The sequence below is a fragment of the Pezoporus wallicus genome, unplaced genomic scaffold (genome assembly GCF_028554395.1).
Source record: "Pezoporus wallicus isolate ANWC-B61680 ecotype Strahan unplaced genomic scaffold, APGP_CSIRO_Pwel_v1 contig_8341, whole genome shotgun sequence".
Taxonomy (NCBI): domain Eukaryota; kingdom Metazoa; phylum Chordata; class Aves; order Psittaciformes; family Psittacidae; genus Pezoporus; species Pezoporus wallicus.
Genome location: NW_026638083.1, coordinates 1,429,839 through 1,453,056, shown reverse-complemented (window position 1 = coordinate 1,453,056; position 23,218 = coordinate 1,429,839). Strand labels below are relative to the sequence as shown.

Here is a 23,218-nt window from a genome sequence, read left to right as displayed (position 1 = left end):
AACAGTTTCTTGATCTGCAGAAAGCTTTCCTACAGGCAATTGCATGAGTAATTTACTTAGAAGGATATATTTAGCTAGGGACCACATAAATTCACCCTGGAATTTAAGTCCATGGTTAAAACTGCAGCTATTCCCTGGATTTATAGCATTCCACATGCTGATGTTCTGGTATCTAGTCGATTAGAAGGCATAAATTGGGATAAAAAGTTGTTTGCAATTGCAAGTCTGATTTCTGTGTTAGCAGAGGGAATTGGCTGCATTGAGGACAACAAAATGTTTACATCTATGAAAACAATTCAAGCCGGTGACTTTTAAAGTAAATGATTCTCAGCTCTTTAATATGTATTTGTTACTATTGTGGATACAGTTTGCAAAGTATTCTACTTCCTACATATATATTCTTCAAGAACTACTGATGTATTTCTCACAGCATAGGCTCTGCTGATAACCTGGAGCTTCAAGTATGGCATAACTGCAGTGTTAATATCACAGCAGACCTAAAACTGTATGGAAAGAATGTGCTTAAGGGAATGAAGTAACATGTAAACTATGTGGACAGTTGACTGGGCAGATATAAGTAGGCAGCAGTGCTTTACTTTGGGCTCTGTGCCATGCTGAAGTTGAATTGTATAAAACAATCAAGGACAGATTTCAGTGTTGTTTCAAATGATAATATTTACGTGGAAAGATGAAGTGGGGAGGATCACACTTTCTGTTTCACTTCTCTACTCTCTTTCAAATGTAGTTATATTAATTTCTCTCTAGAAGAACAGCATCTACTTCTCATGTCCTATTCCCCTTATAGACCACTAGAACAGAGAACTACATCTGATTTTATTCTTTACAGGGTTTATCACAGTTGCAGGGTTTTACATAGTTACAAGTTACAGGTTTATCATAGTTTGGGCTGATGTTAACAAACATATAAGCCAGTATTCTTGCCTGTCACAACATTAGAATCTGGACTTTAGGAGTCAGAGTGTTGTGGTTCTGTGGGAAATACAGTTTCACTAAGCTTAGAATGCATATGTAAGATACACAGGTTTCCCATTCTTCTCTTTAGACATATGAAGTATATTCTGTCATGTTGTGTAGAAACATGTTTTCCTACAAAATATTTGAAGAAGTAGGCAGACTCTGGAAATGGTCATAAACTGGGAAATGAAAGATAAGTGAGCACTCGTGGTACTAGGTATTGTAGAACCTTCCATAGCTCCCTTTTGTAACTCTGTAAATCCCAGTCTTGTAGCTGTCATTCTCAGAGCAGCCCCTTTGGTTATCAGACAGCTCATGAACTGCTATGAACACGCTGGTAACTGTTGTGTTTATCTTACTGTATTGCTCATGTGACAAATATTAATGCCTTGGGATGTGACCAGAACTTGAAACATCTGTGCTGACTGTGGAAGTGCCTTTTACCTTCAAGAATGCCAAATGAAATTCCTTTTTTCTGCCAGCAGAATGGGAACTGTTATTTAATTTTTGCTGTACCTGGTGGTCTGCATTGGGTAACCATGTCCCTTAAAATTCAGTGTCACTTCATTCTTAGTTGCTTATTGGCAGCCAAATCAATAGATCCTTAATGATGGTAAAAGCTGTTCTGAAGGGTATGTGCCAGTAATATACTTTAGAGTTGCAGAGTTGCTCTTTTGCCTCCTGCAGCCCTTTCATTTGCTTACGGAGATGTATGAAATCAGCTGGAAGGATGGTAGGGGAATATTCAAGGCTGAGAAGGTGTCTCATTTCTCAGCCCAGATTTTTTTCTCATCAAATCAACTTGCCAACTTTTTATGGAGATATCTCATACGTTTATTACTGCTTGTAACTGCAGCAGAGAAGGACCACTCACTTATCTGGGGGCTTGAAGTGACGTTTAAGCTGTTGCCTTGACTAATAGAGCCTGGAATGAAATCATAACCTGTGGGTGAAAGGGTTATTGGGGTTTTTCTTTCTGTTCTTCCCTGAGCTGTAGTGCTGGCACCACTCTGGAGACCAGCTTACTAGGATGCTGTTGATGTTTAGGGAAGGAGATAGAAGTTCTGTAACTTTCCTCCATCTGTGCTTAGGAGAAAGGCTCACATAAAGCTGGAGGTTCTCATAAGGAGTTTAAAAATCCTTAAGCACTCTCTTCCTTCCCTCCCTCCCTGCTATTTTCTCTCCTGAAATGCAGGAATATAAAGGCATATGACTGTCAGTTCACCATGGCTCCCGGTTCGGAGTGTTGATGTGTTCTTTTGAATGTACTCGCGTGGTTTTACTTGACTCTTTTCACAAAATTTTTTTCTTGGAAGAAAAGTGCTGAGGAATGTGCTGATTCTGAAACCATAACCCTAAATTACCCATTTCAGAGGGATGACATATCAGAGCTACAGACTTTTGTGCTATAGCCACTTGCAGCTACAAGAGTAAATGACAACTCAGCAGCTTTCTGCAAGCCAGTGAAGATACTGTATTTGTGTACACACTTTTGAGTACAAACTGTCTATGACTCGTGCATTAAAAATCACCCTTGGTAGAGAGAAGAGAAGCAAGAAACAGAATTTTTTGTACATTAGACATGGTTTGTTAGCAGAGTTATGCAGGAACATGAGACCAGCAAATGGTGCTGCCACACGTGAAGACTGATGTCTTCACTTGATGTTTTAGATTGATGTCTGATCTTTTATTCAAAGAGATAGGGTAGATCAGCTGTAGAGTGGGAAACGCCACAAACACTGCTACTGAGCTGGGTTTGGCAGGTGTTGTAGTTTGAGACACCTCATCCAGTGGGCAATAGATGTGTATTCTTAGCCTCATATTCTTTTGAAGATAATATGATGATGTCTGAGAGAATGAAGATGAGACTAAAACTAAGGTGAAAAATAGTAAAATATTTTGAAGTGTCTTTCTGAAAGTTGCCCAGAGAAGGCTGTGATCCAAGAATTCCCCCTGCAAGAGGAAATTCTGTGGCATTGCTGCTTCAGGAGTGCATTTTAGGCATCTAGTAATGAGAAAAAGAAGGAAAATAGGATGATGACACTAATTTCAGTGGAGTGCTCTGAAGGCACTGCCTTCAAAATTGAAGCATGGACTGTAGTTTATGTACTGAAGATGCCATAGAATGTTGGGACAATGATGCTTCATTCTTTTCATCGTTATACTTCTTACCCCATATCTATTTTGTGGCTGCTGACTAAAGAGAGATAAAGAAAGATGTGCTTGATGGTAGGAAAAATTGAAACCAAAAGGGCAGTGTATTACCTAGAGAAGACAAATACTGAATTCCTGGTGGTTTGTGGATAACAGTGATAGGCATGTTCTTGGTGGCAACCCTTTTCTTTATGCTTTGCTGTGTATTTTCTCAATTTTACCTACACGGTATTGAGGTACTAAGTGTAACTCACAGGAAAGATGTGTTGTACTGAAAGGCAAGTCTAAGCCAGCTAATAATTTTTTATGGGGAAAGAGGTTCTAAATTTCAGTGGGCTTCTCTATTGTCACCAAAACTCTTTGGCAAAACTGGAACCAACCCACAAGCTCTATCTGGTGACTTCAGTAGAATTTACAGAAAACAATGGAAAGATCCAACCCAAACGTTTTGTTCCTGTGTCTGATTTGGAAAATAGGGGACAAGGGATTTCATGGGAGATGGGGAGGAATTAAAAGAGTACATCTAGTGCATCAGAAGCCTTTAAATTCAGATGATCCTGGTAGTAAGTAACAGAAACTGGAGAAGCCACAGAAGGATTGTCAGTCCTTACTGAGAGCTGAGGCCCCACATCGTGACAAGGAGTTGGTCAAGTGGGTTTTTCTCAGAGCTTTCATCAAGGGTTCCTGTGGTCACATACATGTAACAAGGAAGATGTTGCGCAGCAGCCTCCTCTTCTGGTGATGCCCGGAAAGACCGACAGAGCCGCTTCACATCCGTGTCTCACCAATGCACTGCACACCAGGGGGAGAAAGAATAAACTGCTTACCTCCAGGCACTTCACTCTAATGTTTTCTTATGCCTGATCAGGATGTTTGCCCAGGAGGTTTCTCAGTGCTTACATGTGGTTATCATGTCATTTAGAGCATGACGGTAACCATGTGTGCATTTAGAAGTGCTTCTCCTCTGAGCATCTCCAAGGAACTAGCGCATGGAAAGATGTAATTGCAAAGCATTGCTCCTGCTGGTGCAGGCTCAGGGGCCGACCATATGCCTTGCTCAGTGAGTCAGTAGTCAATGATTTTGGCTGCTGAGCTTAATGCAGTGATCAGAAAATGTCTGCCAAAGTGAAGTTTCAAGAAAGGTTTGTTTTCTTCCCAGATCCAGATACGCTTCTAGTTTGGTTTGACACCTCTAAGTACTTCTCTAGCTGTAGCTGGGAAGTTGGTGGGCAGCTGTGGCAGATGTAGTAACACAAGTCGGTGTTCTCTGTGCTCTAGCTGTGTGTGTGGGTTTGTTTGCTTAACCACTGGGTGGGCATGGCATGGCTCCGAGTGTAGGTCCTGCCATTAAGCCTGATCCTTCGTGCTTTGAAAGTAGGAGAGTAAGATGCTGATAGAGTTCTCTTCTGTGTTGTAGAATGAAGAAAAAAAAAATGACTTAATAAAAGTTAGACGCATGTTCACTGTATTTTATTGTGTCTACAACTGCTCGTCTGTTCTGCAGGAGCGCTGTCAGAGCATTACTCATGGCAGAGAGAATATCCCTGAAGAGTTTTTCACAGTTCATGTGTCAGACAGGAATGCAAAGGATCAATTTACAGCCACAGACAAAGATCTGAAAACGTCCGGGGGGACCTGGGAGAATGCTGCTCACCCCAAATAGCTTTGCTGATCTAACTGCTTCCACTTGTCTGACTGCAGCGTGTTTTCCACCAACCCAGAGTTAATTTCTGAGTGGCAGCAGTAAAAGCATTGCATGTAGACAGCAGCGAGAGCTGCTATAGGAACGTTAAACATCGTGCCACCTCCTTGCAGCCTCTTCTGTTAGAAAACTAAAGGGAATTTCAGTATGTTTTGGAAAGCTCCTGAGTGCACTTCCAGGGGGAAATCTGCTGGTGCTGTGCAGCTCCATGTCCATGAGGAACTTGCTTTGTTTCGCAGATCATCCTTTAACGTGGGCAGCAGCTGTCAGAAGGAGCCAGGCAGTGAGCAGAGGGGTTGTATTTAGCAGTGCTCTCTGGGTGAACTGGTCACAATGGTCTATAAGCCAAGCAAAGCACTTGGGAGTAGTTTACTGGTTCTGTTTAGCCAGTTTGCAGGTAATGGTTGTACTTCACTTTAAAGTTGGTAGATGTTCATTCATTTGCTTCTTAGTTGTACTTGTTTATTGGAATTTAAAGTTTCCTGGTAGGCTTCAGGGAAAACCAGAGGATGCATTAATCTGTTCAGGAGACACAGGTTTAAAATCAACCTTTCTCTTTTCACGTAATTTGTAACAGGATCTGTAAAGTTAGGCCTTCATCTTAGATGTATGCGTACATATCCAGTGAGAGATGGCATGAGAAGTGTCACTGAGTTATCAGGATTTTTTTTGTCTGGAAGAGCACACGTGCAGTTCATCCTCTTTATGGCTCTTACAAATGTTTGTTGGTTTTAAAACTGAATAAAAGAAAAGCAAAGATTTAATTCTTACTGTGCCTTCAAACCCAAGATGAACTAGATCCCACAAATTAAAGATATGGAAAGTGTAATCAGCATTTAGGATTTAGGGATAAAAAGCAGGTGCCTTCAGCGTGAAGCCAGTGCTCAGCACACTCGGGGCTGCTGAGCTGCCTGTGCCTCTGCCTAGGAGAGAGGCATGTTTTATTTTCCCTGCTTATTCATTTTCTGAGTCATTCATCTTGTGCTACAGCTATTGAAAACTGTAACCGAGTCTGGGAAGCGCTTGGCTTTTGAGTGCTGCCTCCTGATTGGACTGGGGAATGCTGCTGCTCGGGAATAATGTGTGAATACCATCTGCTCCGAGGAGCTGGGGCTCGCCGTGAATTTTGCTTGGAGAGGCACCTTTAGCCAGGACTCCAGGCAGGGAGCAAGCTTGCTTTTCCTGATTCTTATCCAAACTTTTAGCTGTTGCTGGATTTCCTTTGTATTTCCCCGTTGAACTTTTTTGTGCTTTGCTCAAGGGCTGAGGTGCTTCTCCTTTGGCTTCTGGGCTTGTTTGTCATTTATTATTCTTTTTGTGTCTGCATGGGATTTCTGCTGGGGTTCAGCATGCACACCAACTGGGGGAATAAATCAGCAAGTTTTGCAGCAGTTTCCTGCAGCACAACACTTCACATGGAATGTCTGAGGTGCTCTGAGAAACTACTTCCCAAAATTTGACCTGCTCGGAAAGAGGTAAGCGCTGAGGCTTCTCCATTTCAGGGACTGACTTTCTCCTTGCACAGAGGTTTTGTTTCCTTAGGAAGGGTTATGTCTCTTTTGAAATGTGCAGTTGCTTTGTAGCAATCCCTGAGATCAAAGACTGTTTTGTCTCAGAATTTCTCTAATGAGCCTGAAGAAATGAGCACAGTTGGAACAATGATTTTTCTCTTGCTCTTTTGTACAGAAATTGTTTTGTATTGTCTTAATACAAACTTTCTGCAGTGGAAGTGTAACTGTAATTCAAGACAGCATGTATTTTTCAGTTTGCATCTTTAGGAAGAGAACTCTTTCAAGTCTGGTTTCCCTGATTATGGAATCCCTTTTCCAGCCCGTTATCTCAGACGAAACACAGCTATTTTTCAGCAGGCTGGATTTGCAGTCAAATGGTGCATTCCACTTCAGGAAGAGAAGATGTAGTTTGTGAGCCCCTTAATTCCTGCTCACTAATGACCTGCTGGTGCAGACTCAGTCACTAGAGAGAAAACTGGAACCATTCCTCAGAACAGGCCTGACAGCAACAGGATTGATGGCTACCACTCTCCCCCATTACTGTTAGCACATACTTAACTTTCTGATGTTCCTGTTTTAAAACATAGTTATATTTCAGTTCAGTCAGGCACTTTATGTGCACAAGGCAAAGTTAGCTGAGGGAGGACATGGAATACTGATGGTTTGCAAAATCTCAGCCTTCCTTCCAGTGAGTCACATTATTCAAATTGCTGTTATCTGTTCCAAGGAGAAATCTGCAAAGCAGATTCCTTGGACTTTGCTGAAGGCTTCACTGTCATTTGACAAATACCTGGTTTTTAGCTTTCTCTTGTATTTTGGGTGTGTTAACTGTAACTATATAGTAAGTGTGTAAGTTGCGTGTACTTATATGTATGCCAAGAGAAATGTACAGTAGCTGTAAGTTAGGGAATGGTAGATTTATGTAACTGATACTTGATCTCACCTAAACTTTTCATATTGAATCCATTTTAAATAAGGGAAGATGTGACATCTAGCATGCTGCTTACACTCAGGCCTCTGGAGCTGATGCTCTGGTGACACAGAAAAGGGCTGTTGCTGTCTGCAGCTTCACTTTTAAAAGAAGAAAGGTTAACAGCTGGGCATCTTTTCTCTTAGTCACTTCCATGGCAAAATGCCAGGTCACCAGAAGTGCCCCTTAATGAGAACAAAACTTACTTTGCTGATGCCTGAATGAGGAGAGCAGTGGCAAGCCAGCACAGGAATACCTGAATGGCCCAGAGGTGCAACACCAGTGCAGCCCAGTCCACTGGCTGGTGGTCACTGTACTTGCTTAGAATGTAGGGTACAGGGGTTGAGCTCTCACTGTGCCTGGTCCAAACCAAGTGTATATCTCTCACTTTATGTATGTTAAAAAACCTCACAGGGTCATGCATTTTCCAGTACAGATGGGTTTTCCAGTCATCATCATCATTTCTGGGGATAGAAAAAAGTATTTCTTATTCATTGCTACTGATAACAGTAAATGGTCACTTGGGTGTTTTTTGGTGGAATTATATTGTCAGTGGTGGATTTCGCAGGTGCCTTTTTTGATCTGTCATTGGGCCAGATGTCATGAGGAGTAAACTTCTGACCTTTGAACTCCAGAGGTGAAGATCACTTCCATTCCAGACATAGCAGAAGGGTTTTTAGCCATTGGCAGTAGTCACAGATAGTGTTGCTGCAGTGGGATCAGAGCTTCTTAATCCAGTGGTATGTACACGTGCACATTCAAATCAAACACCAGCTGCCTGTAAAAGTGGGTTTATTTTTCGCCCAGAGTGGACAAGCTTTTTACACCTCCTCTTCATCAAAAGTAGTCACTTGGCTCATGGTCTAACTGCGGTAGATGATTTTGCATGGGTAGAGTTTCTTGTTTAGGAACTTAACATGGAACCCTTCTGTAGGGGTTTACTGCTAGATCCCTCCAGAAAGCGCTCCACAACTCCTGCTGGTTAGTATTTCCTTTTAATGTGATCTGTGTGTCTGCAAAGCACTTCTTGTTTGCCTGTCTGTGACTAATACGCCAGTATGACCATCATTACTGCAATGCCAGAGTGTTTTTAACTCTCTCTCTCATCTAGGTATCTGCATGCCAGCTGGACATGTGTTGCTATTGCTGTGCTCTTAGAAAGGGGAGCTGACTTGAAAGTCACTATTCCTGGGTCATGCACAGGAAAATGTCTTTACTGTGAGAGTGACAGATCACTGGAACAGGTTGCCCAGGGGGGTTCTGGAGTCTCCTACGTTGGAGATATTCAAGGTCCGCCTGGGCAAGTTCCTGTGTGATGTACTCTAGGTTACCCTGCTCTTGCAGGAGGGTTGGACTAGATGATCTTTTGAGGTCCCTTCCCACCTTTAGGATTCTGTGATTCTGTGATTGTATTGTAATTGCATTGGATCTTCTGTGTTCCCAGATAGCTCCTCAGCCGTTCTGCATGCTCCACAGTCTTCTTCCTTACCCATTTCCCTTTCTTCCTCTTCTTCCCTCCCTGCCCTCCCTGCCCCCCCCAAAAAAATAAAAGACTAAATAGTTGGAGGACAGTTGTCACTTTGCTGTGGAGAGCATTATCCCATTATCCACCTGCCATGTCTGTAGGCATCTGGAAAATCTCAGTGCTGGGATTTTTTCAGCAGACCAGAGTATTTGTTTCCTTGAAGATGAATTGTTGTCATTTTCACTATAGGAAAGAGAACTCTCTTGGTACGGTGGCAACTCTGACTGTGCAACCACACTGTTGTGCATTTACAGCTGAATTTCAGGAATCCACATGGACTTTTCTTCTCCTCTTGCCTGACTCAGTTGCCAGACTTCTTCTGGCAGTTCCATCTCACTTAATTCACAAAGAATGCGGCTCTCTCTGCCACACTTGCTGCCTGGAGCCCACATAAGTATATTTGTAGTGAACTTTAGCTTAAGACAAATGTGACCTACCTAGAATACAGGTTTCCAGACAAGAACCAGAGTGATGCAGCACTGCCATTAACATTAAAGTACTTTACATGCATCTGTGCCAGCTATTTCTGTTGCCTTTTATATAATCTAATAATGCTTTGCCAAGGAGTAAAATGTAATAGGAACTATTTTTGTGTTCTTGGGAGCTCTGAGCTCCTCTGAATAGATGCCGCCTCCTGCAATGATCTCATCGCTCCTGGTGCTTGCCAGTAGACTAAACCATCAAGAGAAAATCAAGATAAAACAACAAAATCAAGATGGGAAATGGCTCTCTTGTCTCTGTTTTGGTCAGATGAAGGGTTGAAGCCAGTGCTTTAAACAGAAGAGAAGCATTAATGGGGGGAGAAGGACTTCAGAGAAACCAGGACAGTCTAGTGGCAAGCACAGTAGACCAGAGAATTCCTGGTTTCTGCTTCACACACTGTGAGACCATTTTGCAGAGCAGCTCTGGAAGTGGAAATCGGCAAAAGTAGGTTTGAAATCTCATTTCCTCATGGAAATTTTGGAAACCCTTCTTTCCCTCCAGGTATTTTAGCCCACATCTGCCCTTTTCTCACAGGAGACCGTGCTAAGTACCTTGCTCTGGAGTGGATTCTCTTTAGTTCCCCTGACACAGGATCCCAAACATCTTATGTGTAATGACTGGCACGGGGACTGAAAATGAACAGATTCTGTTTCTTCAGTCCTGGGAATTTAGTCTTGGAAAGCTGTAGCCAGAGCTGCATGGCTGTTACATGGAAAGCTTTAGAATGATCAAAATCAGTTTTTCTACAGAATAGATGATTTCCCAAAGAAAATGCAGCTAATTTCATCTTTCCATGTCTTCATCCTCCAAATTTGTCTTTTTTAGATAGTATTTCTTTACAAAGTTACAATGTCTTACTCTGACTTTCATAGTTTCTAAAGCAATTCCTGCTATGTGGAATAAAAATAAAACAGTATTTTCTGCTGTGTAAAGAGTATCAGACAGTGGTGATGTTCCTTTGAGTTCATGAGTTCAGCATTTAATTCTTTAGAGTGAATGCTTTAGCATGGTTAACTGCTCTATAGAAATGCAACTTGGTCAAAACTTGTGGGGTTTTGCATGGTTTTTCTTGGTAATTTGCAGAAGTATCATCGCATTGAACCGTGGGCTGTAAATCAGCTCCAAAACATGCCCCATGCTACCTGCTGGCCTCCTGCACTTGCCTGGCTGTGGTTGGCATGGTGAAGCAGAAGGCTGCTCTCTAAACCGGAATGTGTGTGGGTGTTTTCCTCCAAGAGTAACTGCAGAATAACCACAGAACTCCATGACTTCAAGTAAAGGCTGTAGGTTAAACCCCAAGTGCAGTGTGGAATATAAAGCTGTTACTTTTTAAAGGTCTTGTTTAAGGATAAGATTCCCTAACATTTAAAGCAATAAATATTTGTAGATATTGTATGTAATATACACTATATTAGACTATATTATCCCTATATACCAAAGGAAATCTAATAGGGGCGGCCAACCATAATATTCCAAACTGTACATTTCCAGTCTTGCTGCAGTTCCATGGAGTGCCTTTTGCTTCTGATCCTGACCTCAGCAGGACAAGAACCTCCTTTTGTTTTGAGATTATAGTTTTTAAGTAACCCAGAAATGAAGGCAAAGAATATTGTCAGTTGGAGGTGGCTTGTGCATAACTTCAGTCTGCAGCTGCATGAGAACCGAGATTAAATGGTTTATGGACAGTGAATCTGTGGAGTGAACTCAAGGTTTAAAAATAGGTGTTTTGAGCAGAGAAGTGGTTGAGGAGATTAATATTTTAATGTGCATAATACCTCTCACTGAAAAAAAGAGGATGTGGTTTAAATGAAGACTGTTTTCCCAATTGCAGTGTATGAAATGGCTGCTGGGGATGTCACTAGTTTATAGAGAAGAATGTCCTCCTCGTATTAATTGGGGAAATGGTGATAATTATTAATAGGATTACAAAGAAATGGAGACTACTCAGAATATATGCATGCTTGTGCTGTTCATACAGTCTGTGTGGGTGAATTGAGGGGGGGGAGTAAGAGAGAACAAGTCTATTATTAAAAAAAGAAATTCCTTTAGAAAGATTCCTATCTTAGTGCATGTGGTTTCCTCAAATTTCTTATCATTTTATCAATATGGCTTTATCTCTAAAAGCAAAGTCCCCCCCCAGCCCCTACCCTGCTCAGATGAAGAGCTGCCGCTATCGGAAGATGACACCAACTTTCTCCTGAGCGTGCTGAGTAACACTGTAGCTGTGGAAAATGTGGAATAAGAGGATGTTCCAGCAGCCAGATCCGAAAATCCAGAAAGACAGTGAATAAGACTTATTAATGAGTGGAATGAGAAGATTCAAGAAGAGAGGGTTAGCAGCTTTAGTCATTGATTCAGGCTAGTGCACAGCACATTGATTCCATTCACAGATTTATTCCTGGTATTGCTTCGCATAACCAGTATCAGTTAAGGTTTGAAGTACTGATCTTCTTATTTGAATAAATCCTTTAGTATGAAACTGGCTTTAAACCCCTCTTTGCTATTGCTATTCCTTAGTGCACATGGAGTGCCCTGAGAGATATTCCTTTAAGGTATTTATTTCTTACGTGAAGTGGGCATCAGGGCTTCATGTTTAGCTTGAAAATTATTTTTGGTAATGGTAATCTGTGGAGTGTGGTGACAAAACACTTTTGCAAACTCTCCTGCCTAGGATAAGCTTGGAAATGCTTTTTCCTTTCCCTTTCTTTTAATTGCCACTTGCTCCCATGAGACACACGATGCTTTTGATAACAGTCATCAAATTTTACAGCTATCGCTATAATCTCACTGCTGTCAGCCATCTGCATCACTCCTCCTGTTCTATAGAAACTGAAGAGAAAACAAATAGAGAGTTAAATTTAGACAGCACATCACTCCTCTTAATGGAGTTTTGTGTCCCAAGAATCATCACTGTGTGATGTCTGTGCAAATAATCTCATGGAAACGAGAGGGAGTCGACATACCAGTAGATTCCTAATGGTTTAGAGCCTTTAGGACTGTGTTATGGGTAGAAGGGGTGGGCTGTAAATGTTTGAATTGTACGAAAGTCTGGACATTCAGTGTTAGAGCCTCTGGTTGCCAGATTTTCATTTCATGGAGTCTGAACTTGTCATCGCCTGAACAAAGAGGTCGAGTGAAGAGCCTCCAAGTAGTTCTCATTGTACACCTGGTCAAGTGTTGTTAACAGTAGAGTGCAGTGCATGCTCTGAACTGCAGGAGTGACAAAATCTGATTTGATTAAAGAGAAACCTGGGCAAGAAAGGTCAGTCAGTGTTTATACAAACCCATGACACTGTGCTTTGATTCTTGAAAAGACAGGATTATGCAAGAACAGATGGAAAACACAATCACATGGATAATGGGGTGGTCTGTGTCCTACAGCCTCACGCTGTCTGTACCATGCTTTGTTCTGTGCCTTTAGAGAAGATATTTACTCCTCTTTACTTCTCATCATCCATCCTAAATAAAAGTTGCCAGATGTCACACCTAACATGGGATTTCCTGCACTTCAAATCCTGTGATTTGTTTAAAACCACATGGGATATTGCCTTCCTGTGCTGCCCCTGTACTTCAGTAGGGAACCTGAGTTGAAATATGGGAACTATTCCTCCCCTACTCTGCTCTCCTGACTTCTTTTGGCTCCTTGGGGTAGTGGGAGCAGTGGTCAGAGAAGGTCCCATGTTGGGTAGGTGGAAAAAGAGCTTCTGAAGTGTGTCAGCTCCCTGTAAAAACAGGTAACGTACCTGAGTTGCAAGACCTTCGTTCATGAGGGTTAGATGTTCTGCTCTTACATACCAGGTGTTGAAGGAAAACCACAAACTTAATGAATAATGGTATTTTATCACTGCTCTATCTACTACCTCTTGCTTGCTAGCAGTACCAAGTGCTCAGCAGGTACTGTTTTACATGAATAACACACAGGAGTTTGCCACTGATTGAAATATACCTTAGAAGTAGGCTAAAGCTAAATACTTGTTTAAATTACCCCCAAAGGACAGAAACCAAAACCTGTAACTCCTTGTGTTGATTAACTTTATATTTCATTAAAACCACAGAACAACAGAAGGTTTATTTTGAAGACAAAGCAGTGGTAACGTAGTAGACAGAGGGACTGGTTCAGAGATAGAGCTGTCGTCTCGAGAGCAAAATTCTAGCCCCTGTGTTTAGGCTTCATGTGGGTGCTGAGGATGACATTTGTGTTCAGCAAAGCCTTTCAGCGGTACAGTCAGTCACTGTGGCGAGGTGAAAGGGGTCCCACAATAAAACTGACATGGTTTAAATGTCCTGATCACAGCGCTTTAACCTTTGTATCCCTGACAGGCAAGAGCAGAGAAGTAAGATTTAAAAGGAATGTTCACTGAAACTCTGCCATTTTCTATCTCCCCAGTTTTTTTCTTTGTGGGGAATCCATTTAAAATTCCACAATAAACCCCTCTTCATCCTCTGAATGTGTCACTGAGCTGCAGAATTGAGAGCTCACTCGTTCTTCTGAATGAGGGGATTGTACCCAGGTGATGGCAAAACCTTCTGCGAATCTCGGATTTATAAATATTATTCTGAACCTAATTTTGTTAAAGTAATTCAAGTAACATGAGTGAGAGCAGCGCAGAGCTCTTCGCATGGGGAGACCACACACTGTGTGATCCTTGGAGCCAATCCTCTGCTTGGCTTTTCTTAGCTAAAAACTTAACTCCATGATGATAAGATACAGCCAGTGCTTCACCTCTGCAATGGGATTCTAAAATTAACTCCATGAGGATAAAAATGAGGCAGTGCTTCACCTCTGCAGCTGGATCCTTCTCGCATGAGACTGTTCATCCCACACTCTGAATCCTGCCTTCATTACCTATCGTACTCTGCCTCAGAGAACTGGGAAGCCGACTTTGCAGTAGCACCGCAGACCAGGTATGTTCTTGCACAGTGGTAGGGAGATGAAGCACCTTTCAGACTGTTTCTGACAATTAGAAAAGCCATCCAAACCCTCCTCTTTGCATAATTGTTTTCAACCACAGCTGGCAAAGTGCTCCAGAAGTGATAAAGAGCTGCTCTCATAGCAGACAAAGTGGTAACTAAAGGTCAGTGAGATTAATGGGGGCTGCCCATGGCCACACAGATTATCTGTCAAAGGCACAGCGAGGTTTCAAGGCTCTCTGTGTGATGCTCAGGCCTGTCTGAGGTCCAGGGCTGTGCAGTGCCAATGGCCCGACTGGAAATGAATTGTGCTATGAGAGTCCTGCTCTCAGCATGCAGCTGTTTGGCTGCTGAATGGCTCCTGTGCTTCTTGGATCTGCCTCTTTCTCCCATGTTTTCTTTCTACATGAATGCAGGGCTGCCAATGGGGCTGTAATTCTGCCCAGAAGGCTTAAAATACTCTGGTCATGATTTGGTGCAAACGTTGTCAGTTGTGTTGGTTCTTCTCTAGAGGAGGTTTGCGCTTGTTGCTAGTCCTGCTCATGACAAGGTTATTTTGAAAGCAGAGGAGGAGGCAGGTAGCTGCTGTCAGAGCTCGTCGGGGGAGTGATGAAAACATGACATGAGTTAAACTTCTCTAGAATCTTGGTGTGATTTCCATATGTCTTGATGGAAATCTGTGGAGAGCTGTCGAGTGAAACGTGGACAGTGCACAGCTGTCCCATGGGCAAAACCTGCAGAGAACCATTGAATAGGGTTGGAAAACACCTTAAGATCATCTAGTTCCAACCCCCCTGCCATGGGCAGGGACGTGCTCCATAAAGACAAGATTTGGGAAGGACCTGGAATCCTCCTTACTGTAGAGTAGGGAAATAAAGATTTCCAGCTGTTAATAATAACAAGCCGAGGATTTGTCTTGTTGGAGCTGGAGCAGAATTGCCTGGAAAGTCCCTGGAGAATTCCATCCCAGCACTGCATGTTTGAAAGATCTGGATCCTGGTCTCAAATATTTCCGTTGCTTGACTGAATCTCCAAAACTGAGCTATTTTTTTATCATAATCCACTCAGAGACATGAAATATAAAGTGATGTTGGCCATCAGTTTAATATTTTAATAGCACTATTGTGAGTAGAGTGTTTGCTGCAGTTTGCAGGTAATGGACACCCTTAGGAAGAGAAGAAATCTGGAAGAAATCCCCTGTAGTGCAGCTGACTTTAAAGAAGTAGCTAGCAATGGGTTTGAAGTTCCCTGTTAGGTGAAAGAAAGGGAACAAAAGCCAAATGAATGCCAGCACGGTGCAAGGTCTGGGAACACTTTCAAGGCCTCTTTTATTTTGAGTAATTAATTCTGGGGTGTATTAGAAATGAGCAGGTTATTTTGTGCAATGCTGGAGCAGGAAACGGTGGCTCAGCAGAAAGTTGCACTCTGCTGTAGCATTACTTTTGCAATTCATCACCTGCCTGTAGTGCTTACTCAGTGTCTAACACAAGTTTATTGGTATTCAGACCAATTATATTCAACATTCACTTAATAATTACCTCTCAAAGACAGATGACTTTAAACAACTCAGTGTTTTATAAGTAACTGGAAGAATCTCTAGTGTGGTATCTCTTCTTCAAGGCAGTCTAAATGCAAGCTGCTTTTTGGTGATTTGTTTTGAATAAATTGATTTTATTGAATAAATGTATGCATTAAGGCTTGAGCGTGGAGTATGCCACTTTATACACATCTGGAAGCTCCAGTTTTCCTTGACTTTCCTACAAGAACATTTCAGGCCGCATTGCTGACTTCAGCAAGCCACTCCTGGCAACCAGCCTTCAGTAGAGCAAGGTGGTGTCTACCAACTGAATGCAACAGCCTAAACTCTCCAAACTCTTGCTACATTTTTATACTGTGCATGTGTTTTCCTGCTTCTCCAGGTGTAGAAGCCACCTCGGGCTGTGGTGTCTGTGTGCAGCTGGGCCCCATGGCTGCGAACATAGCACTAATGGATTATCTGCAGTGTGCAGCTTTTGGGGTCCTGCAGTTACTGCTCAGGCTCTGCTAAGTTACTGCACAGCTCTAGGCAGCAGTTTTACTGAGTGCAGCAGATGACTTTGCTGTGCTTTATGGAGCACAGAGAAGCTTGTTTTCTGAATTTTAATAGTCTCAATAAATTGTGTTAAGTTGTGTTCTATTAGACTGCAGGAAATTAAGGAGAGCAATTCCAGTGTGGATGTTATGGGGAAGGTGTGATGCTAACAGCACAGGTGGAGGAAAGTTCTGAATTTTGGCTGAGGGCGATAGGGATTGCAGAGGGACACAGTGCAGCTCCATCCTCTCCCAGCCCTGCTTTATACTGACAGGGGTTCCCGTGGCCCACAGAACAAAGTGATGATGCTTTTCAGGTTGTGCTTCACAGAGGTGAGGAATCACTTGTAATGATGATCACATGGCTCTATAGATATAGAGACTGTGAAAAGGACATTTTCTTGTCAAACTATAGTTCTGCATCAATTTAAGACAAAACCAGGAATTACAGCCACTGAAGTTGGCACTTTCATCCTTAGAAAGGGTCTTTGCTGGCTATGATTGTACTGTTATGTAGTTAAAAAAGTGATAAAGGAGAAGGATTATATCTAATGGAAAGTGCAGTAGGATGAATGGAGCATTCTCGGACACCAGTAAATTAATCAGACCAGCACCATCACCAGAAACATTTTGATTCTGTGACTTGCATTGGGTGTTAATGACCACAGCAATGGAGATCAGCAGATTTTACTTGCAGCCTGTTCTTGCCCCTGCACTAAGTGGAGGAATACTGGTTCTTTCCATGGAGAGAGTGGTGATGCACCTTAGGGACAGAGAGCATGTGTGGTGAGTGGTTCTCAGCTTTCCTAAGGACCTCTTTTGGACAGCAGCTTTCAGATCTTGATTTGCAAGATTAGCGTGTTTTCAACAAGACACGCCAGGTTGAAGCCTCTTCATTGCTGTATCTCAAAATATTATATTGGAAGGCTGTAATGATTGATGAGCATTTCTTGTTGCAATTACAGATGAGGAACAGCAAGCAACAAATCATGCCACGCTGATGTGCGAGTTACTGAGCTGCTCTCTGTAGTCTGGCCAGCAAGCCATTAAATCAAGCAAAGATGAGCAAGGGCTGCCTGGATGTTCTCGCCTCAGCACAGCAGCTGAGTAAGCTGCTGTCTGTCTAAATCAATCCCTGTTCTGGGAATTGAAACAGTGGAGACACGGAGCCTGTCCGTAGCCACATAAAAGACACGTTATGGCTGTAATTTAGGGGGCTACCCTTAAAGCAGTTCTTTGAATCCCAAATCCTGTCAGCTCAAAGAATAGAAATTGAGGAGACCATACTGAGGAATGTAAAACTTTCCTCCCAATTTCTTCTCAAACTGGGGGATCCAGCCTGCAGTTAAACCAATGGATGGGGAGTTTATGCACAGTGTAGGTTGTAATGGGATTTTACAACACAAATCTTGGCACTTATATTTAATATTTGACAATTAAAATAGCTTGGCTGCGAAACACACTGAACATTGCCAGATTTATATAAGAGCCTGTCAATTCCTGACCTAGATACTCATTGAGGGAGGGAATTCGAGAGGAGGGAAGCATGAACCAAGCATGGAAGACTGGACTGGCACTTCTTGCCCATTTCCTTTATGTCTTCTGAGTAGTAAGAATCTAAAACATGCAAAATGAGGTTAATAAACTCATTTGGGATGATCATAAGGTCAGCTCACTCCTAAAGTTGTTCCAGTTTCTGTCTTTACATAATTTACCTTATGCTTGGGGTAGTGAATAATGAGAAATCTGAACAAACAGGGCACTGAGCCTCAATCCTACATGTAAATCTGTGCACATGTGCTGCAAACAAGATAGCGCCCGTGGACAGATTTGTTTGTGTTGCCAAGTGAGCCAAATGCCACGGGTTTGCTGCTTTTAATTATTCAGTCCTGAAAGAATTTGCTGTGAAATCCCACCAGGCAGAGATAAGACTAAAACCTTGTAATCTACAACCCTACAGGAGGGTCAGTTTACGGCCTGAACATGCTGGAGAATTTAGATGGGGAGAGAATCCTTCCTAGTGAAATGGAATGAAGACCTGTATTATTTTAGTGCTTTGCAGCGTGTAAACCAGTTCTGTCCATGATGGACCTAAAGCTGGTAAAACCCAAATGATTAGATCAAATCCAGCTTTGCTGTGCTGATGAGTTTTGTTTCATTGTCAGATGAATTCAGGTTGTCAGGTTAATTTAGTCCTGACAGGGCAAGGGCAAGACAAATTCATTACCTTCCGCTCCATGAGTTCTGAGGGGTTTGTGTGCTCTGTGTGAGGATGGGCAGGGGCCCTTCACCTTTACACCCACCCTCATACTGCTCCTGGCCATGTGAGGAGCTCATGTGTAAAAATGTTCTTACAGTTTGGACTGGAGAGCGCATTCCTGGTGCTGTTACAATCATTCCACCAGTAGGTATTCCCCCGGCACTGCTCAGCAATTGCAAGTAATGCTTTAAAGCATGAAATACAGAACGTTTAGTTTGTAGAGAAAATGGCCATGGCTGGTCTCATAGAAAAAACCAGGCTGGCTCCCACAGTATCTGGAACTCTTACATATTGTAACCTCACTACATGGAAGATGGTGATGGAAAACGGGGTTTTTGCAAGGGAATCCCCTGACATTCCTACCTGGAAGATCTGCCTCTCTGTTCTTCATATACACAGATTCTCCGTCACACTGAGAGTCAACTCTCTCACCTCCTTTAAGAATACCCCCAACCAAAGGGAAGCCAACACTTAATTCTGTTTTTCAAAAGGAAAAGAAAGTCGTGTCTTGGGAAGGAGGGAAATCAAATAAAAAATGTAATGCTGGAGAAGAAAGGCAAGAAATGCGGTTGCCACGGAAACCAGAGCAGAAGTAGAAACTTTCCAGCACAGAGCAGAACCTAAAAATGAGAAAGCGGAGTGGAGAGGCTTGGCAGATAGCCCACAGCTCCCACCACCTTCTCCTCTCCTCCTGGCGAGGCTTCTTAGTCATCTTTGCCACGCTGTGGAAGTGCTCCGTGTGTTCAGTGAGGGAGGCTGTGCCCCTGGGTCAGGAGCTGTAAAACAGCCCTCAAGGTACGGCAGCCATGGCAAACCCCACGCTCTGTGGGACCCCGTTTGACTGTATTGGCACCACTTGGTGCCACATCACTGAACAACGGGAATATTGGCTGGGAATGGGCATAAGGTCACAGTGGGTTTGGGAAGTAACTCAGAAAGTGGAAGCAAGACCTTGGTTCTTACCTTGTTCACACCAAGGCTCTTACAGTTCAGCAATAAGCCATGGAACTAACTCCAGGTGGGCTTGAATACACTTCTGATCCCCTTTTAGCAGGGAAAACAGATAACCTGAGGTCTGCTGCAAGTGCTGCAGTGACTCTGAGAAGGCTGGGACACCATAACTCAGATCTGTCACCCTCTGCTCTCATCTCAGTCGCACACTGCTCCTTGTCAGAAGCCTGCCTCAGGCACAGGGCATGTTTCATGTCGGGTTACCAGTTGCATCCCATGTATTTTGGAAAGCAGAGGTGTATTCCAGACATTCAGTTCTATCTCCGGATTGTTTGCTGCTGGCATGTTTAAGTCAGCTCTGTGCAGTAAAGTAATACAGTCACTGGATTAGCAATTATTAGGTTCACATATGCTTTTTAGCATGCCGTGGAAAAAGGCAGCTTGGGAAGGCTGGGAACATTACCAGGCAGTGCTGTAAAACCTTCATCCTGGCCAGGAACTGGCTCGGGTGAAAGAATGTGAATGTACCTGGGCCTGTGTGCTGCTACAGATGGAAGTAATGAAACCTACAGGGTTTAGATTTCATGTAGTCATATTGTTGGAAGTAAGCACGTGTGAGAGAGTTGTGCTGGTTTGACCTCAGGCTGCTCAGCGTCCTACCCAATTGACTCCTTTTTTCATGCAATAGAAAATGCAGCACAAGCCAAAAAAAACCCGTCTTTGCCTCTTTGTACATGAGGTCTGGACACCCTCATCTCAGATACAGCACCCCAAGTGCTGTTATCACTAACAGCAACCACAATATGCCCCATACATAGTTAAATCTGCTGGTTTGCAACTGCCTTTACTGCTGAGCTGCACTGCAGCCGCCTCACCTGCACTAGTTCTTTGCCTTTCATGTCTCATTGAAATACTAGTCCGAAGCAGAAGGGTTTGTGGTTTGTCCTCTCCCTACAAGCCCTTGTCAAAAGCCCCTCTCCAGGTTTCTTGTAGCCCCTTTAGGCACTGGAAACTGCTCTAAGGTCTCCTCAGAGCCTTCTCTTTTCCTGGCTGGTGTTGAAGCCTTGAGGAACTCGCTCCAATTCTTCACTGGCGTTTGTGACCGAGTAAAATGGATGTGGGGTTTTTTGTTTGTTTGTTTGAGTTTTTTAAATGTTCTTTGGCATCTGTGCGTAAAAACGCCTGCACACAGCAATTGCAGAGTGTGACCTTGTGTTTCTTTTCGCAGGCTATTTCTTATGCCAAAGGCAAAGTTTATTCAGCTAAAATAACAAATTTTATTCAGCTAAAATAACAAGTATAAAAGGCCTGGCCATGGTGGTTCAGTTCCCGGTTGGGGGTTTGTGTGCTCTGCACTCCGCAAAAAGGATTTGAGGGGAGGACAGCTCTCGGGAGGAAGCGTAACCACTTGTGTACTTGGTTAATGTGGGCTCTTTGGACCGATCTCCACGGCAAGGGCGGCACTTCCCGGGTACGACCCACGAGTCCCGAGGCTCAGCCGAGCCGGCGCTGTCCTGCCTGCGGGCGGCAGCAGAGCCGTGCGGAGCGGCCCGGTCCCCGTGCCGACCTCCGGCCCCACGCCGCTGCCTTCCCTTGCCTGCACCAAGGGCTTCCGATGGGGAGACAAAGACCGCGTGGAGCTGCTGAGAAGGAAAACCCGAGTGTTCATTTGGCGGGTTAGAGCACGGTGGTAATGAAGGAATTTACCTGGAAGGGCGGCTTTGACATGGTTAAAGATAGCGCGTTAGGCTCTTCTCAGAGCATCGATGTGTTACGAAAGAGTCTGGTGTGATAGGGAAAACATCCCTTTAAGCGGTGTTAGAATGCAGGTCTGTCCTCGGAACATAACAGTATTCCATTAGGCTTAAAAGTGCTGACATGGCACTCCGGGTTTCTGGCATTTTCAGCTGAACAGGCTTCCCCTCCTCTTCCATGCCCTGTGCTTGGTGCATACAAATGTCTTTTCTGTGTGCCCAGAGCTGAGACATTGAAGTTGTCTTTGTTTTATATGGCTTAATTTGAAACTGTCTGATTTCCGTTGGAATAGTGAAAGTTTTGCTGGACTCTGAGGGCTTGTTTGTTCCTTAGGAATGCTCAGAAGAGTTGAGACAAAGTGAATAGAGGTGTGCAGTTAATGTATGCAGAGCAAAGCCCAGGCACCGCTGGCAAAACCTGCACAATAGCCTGCATTGTGTTGATCTATACACAGCTATGTGTGTGATGGGATGGAGTTTATGACTGACATGACCTACCCAAAAGAGCACTCCAGTTGCTGCCAAGGTTAGATTCCAGATGACGGGGGTTGTAACAAGATGCCTGCCGTGTAGTATTACCACATACTGTGTAAAGGTAGAGGCTGCTCTGTGGAGTTGCAAGGAATGAGCGTTTTGGGAAATTCCTGCTCCTGTTGTCTGTTTTCAGCATTGCTGTTAAGTGTTTTACCACTGCAGGTTTGACAGCGTTTGCCAGACTGGCTTGTTTGGATGTTGGCCTGAAGGAAATCTGTGCCCCGGACCCTCATGAGCTCTGTAAGAAGCAAAAGCACATTTGTGTAACAAGTGAAACGGGACCTTCCAACATCCCTTCAATTCCAGGAGCATGCTCAGCAGCTTTCTCCATGTGCAGGACAGCACCCTCTGCTTAGATCTGGGGATCAGTGCTGCCCAGGCTGTGGTCATGGCAATGTAATCTGGTGTTCAAAGCTCAGACTTTCAGAAACAGTAAAGAGTATTTTTCAGCTCGTGTCCTGACCTGAGAGGTCCTGCTATCAGAATGTGAATCTTAAGCTCTTCCTCAAACATCTCTTTTGGTGGGAGTTGGAACTCCATTTCAGAATGCAAAATGCACTCTTCCCAGATTCTCCCTGGCAGTTGTGTGTACCTTGCTCTCCCTTGGCATCCCAACCACCTTAACAGCCTTTAAATAGGCTGTAGGCTTGGGGTGATGGTTACCATATTGTTCCTCCTCCCTCTGCAAGCTGCTCACGGAAGAAAAGACAAGGATGGATTGGAAATTAGTTGCTCATACGTAGTTCATAGTCCAATTTTTAAATCACCTCCTGCTTGTAATATTTCCAAGTCCATTAAACCAATGACCTTCCCAGTTACCTGCCCAGTCCACCTCTTAGTGCACAGCCTGCATCACAGTTACCCTCACAGTTTCAGAGGTGTCTCCCCCCTCCTGACAGTAGGCATGGAAACCAGATGCAGCAGTATCAGTGCTGGAAATGGGCTGCACATGGGAAGATCAGTATTCCTACTAAGTTGTTATGATGCTATTTTTTCTCATCAAGGGGAATTCCCTTCACCCCACTCAAGAGCCTGTTAAACTCAGCCAGTACCAAATCCCAGCAAACATCCTTTCATAGTTTCAGGTTTCAGCTCCATGGCCTCTGTCTGTAAGTTCCTTTAATATGTTCACGGCTCCTCTGGGAGAACTAAGCCAAGAATAACCAACACTTTCTCAAGCCAGGTCTCCTGCTTTAAGGTGCTCTGTGTTTCTTTCCCTGCTGTAGCTGTACTTGCTCATCTCCACAGCTCACACTTCCTTACGCTCTTACACTGCCCGTGGTGAAATGAGGTGTTACCAGGCTCCTCAGAGGAGAGTGCTGCATCCAGTGCTTTCGATTTTGCTGGCTGAAGGAGGACAAAAGACTTTTAACATTGCTCTGCAGTTGCCTCTTGGCTTGGCATACTGTTCATTTCAA

At 43.5% G+C, this 23,218-nt stretch overlaps 1 protein-coding gene across 1 annotated transcript in view; it reads left to right on the top strand.

Moving 5' to 3' along the window:
* The first annotated feature begins 5,977 nt into the window (after window positions 1-5,977).
* Window positions 5,978-23,218, top strand: part of DAB2IP (DAB2 interacting protein) — a 167,433-nt gene continuing 150,192 nt past the window's right edge. The window contains exon 1 of the mRNA XM_057409051.1: window positions 5,978-6,306. The gene's annotated coding sequence lies outside the window, so the exon portion shown is untranslated. The remainder of the gene's footprint in view (window positions 6,307-23,218) is intronic.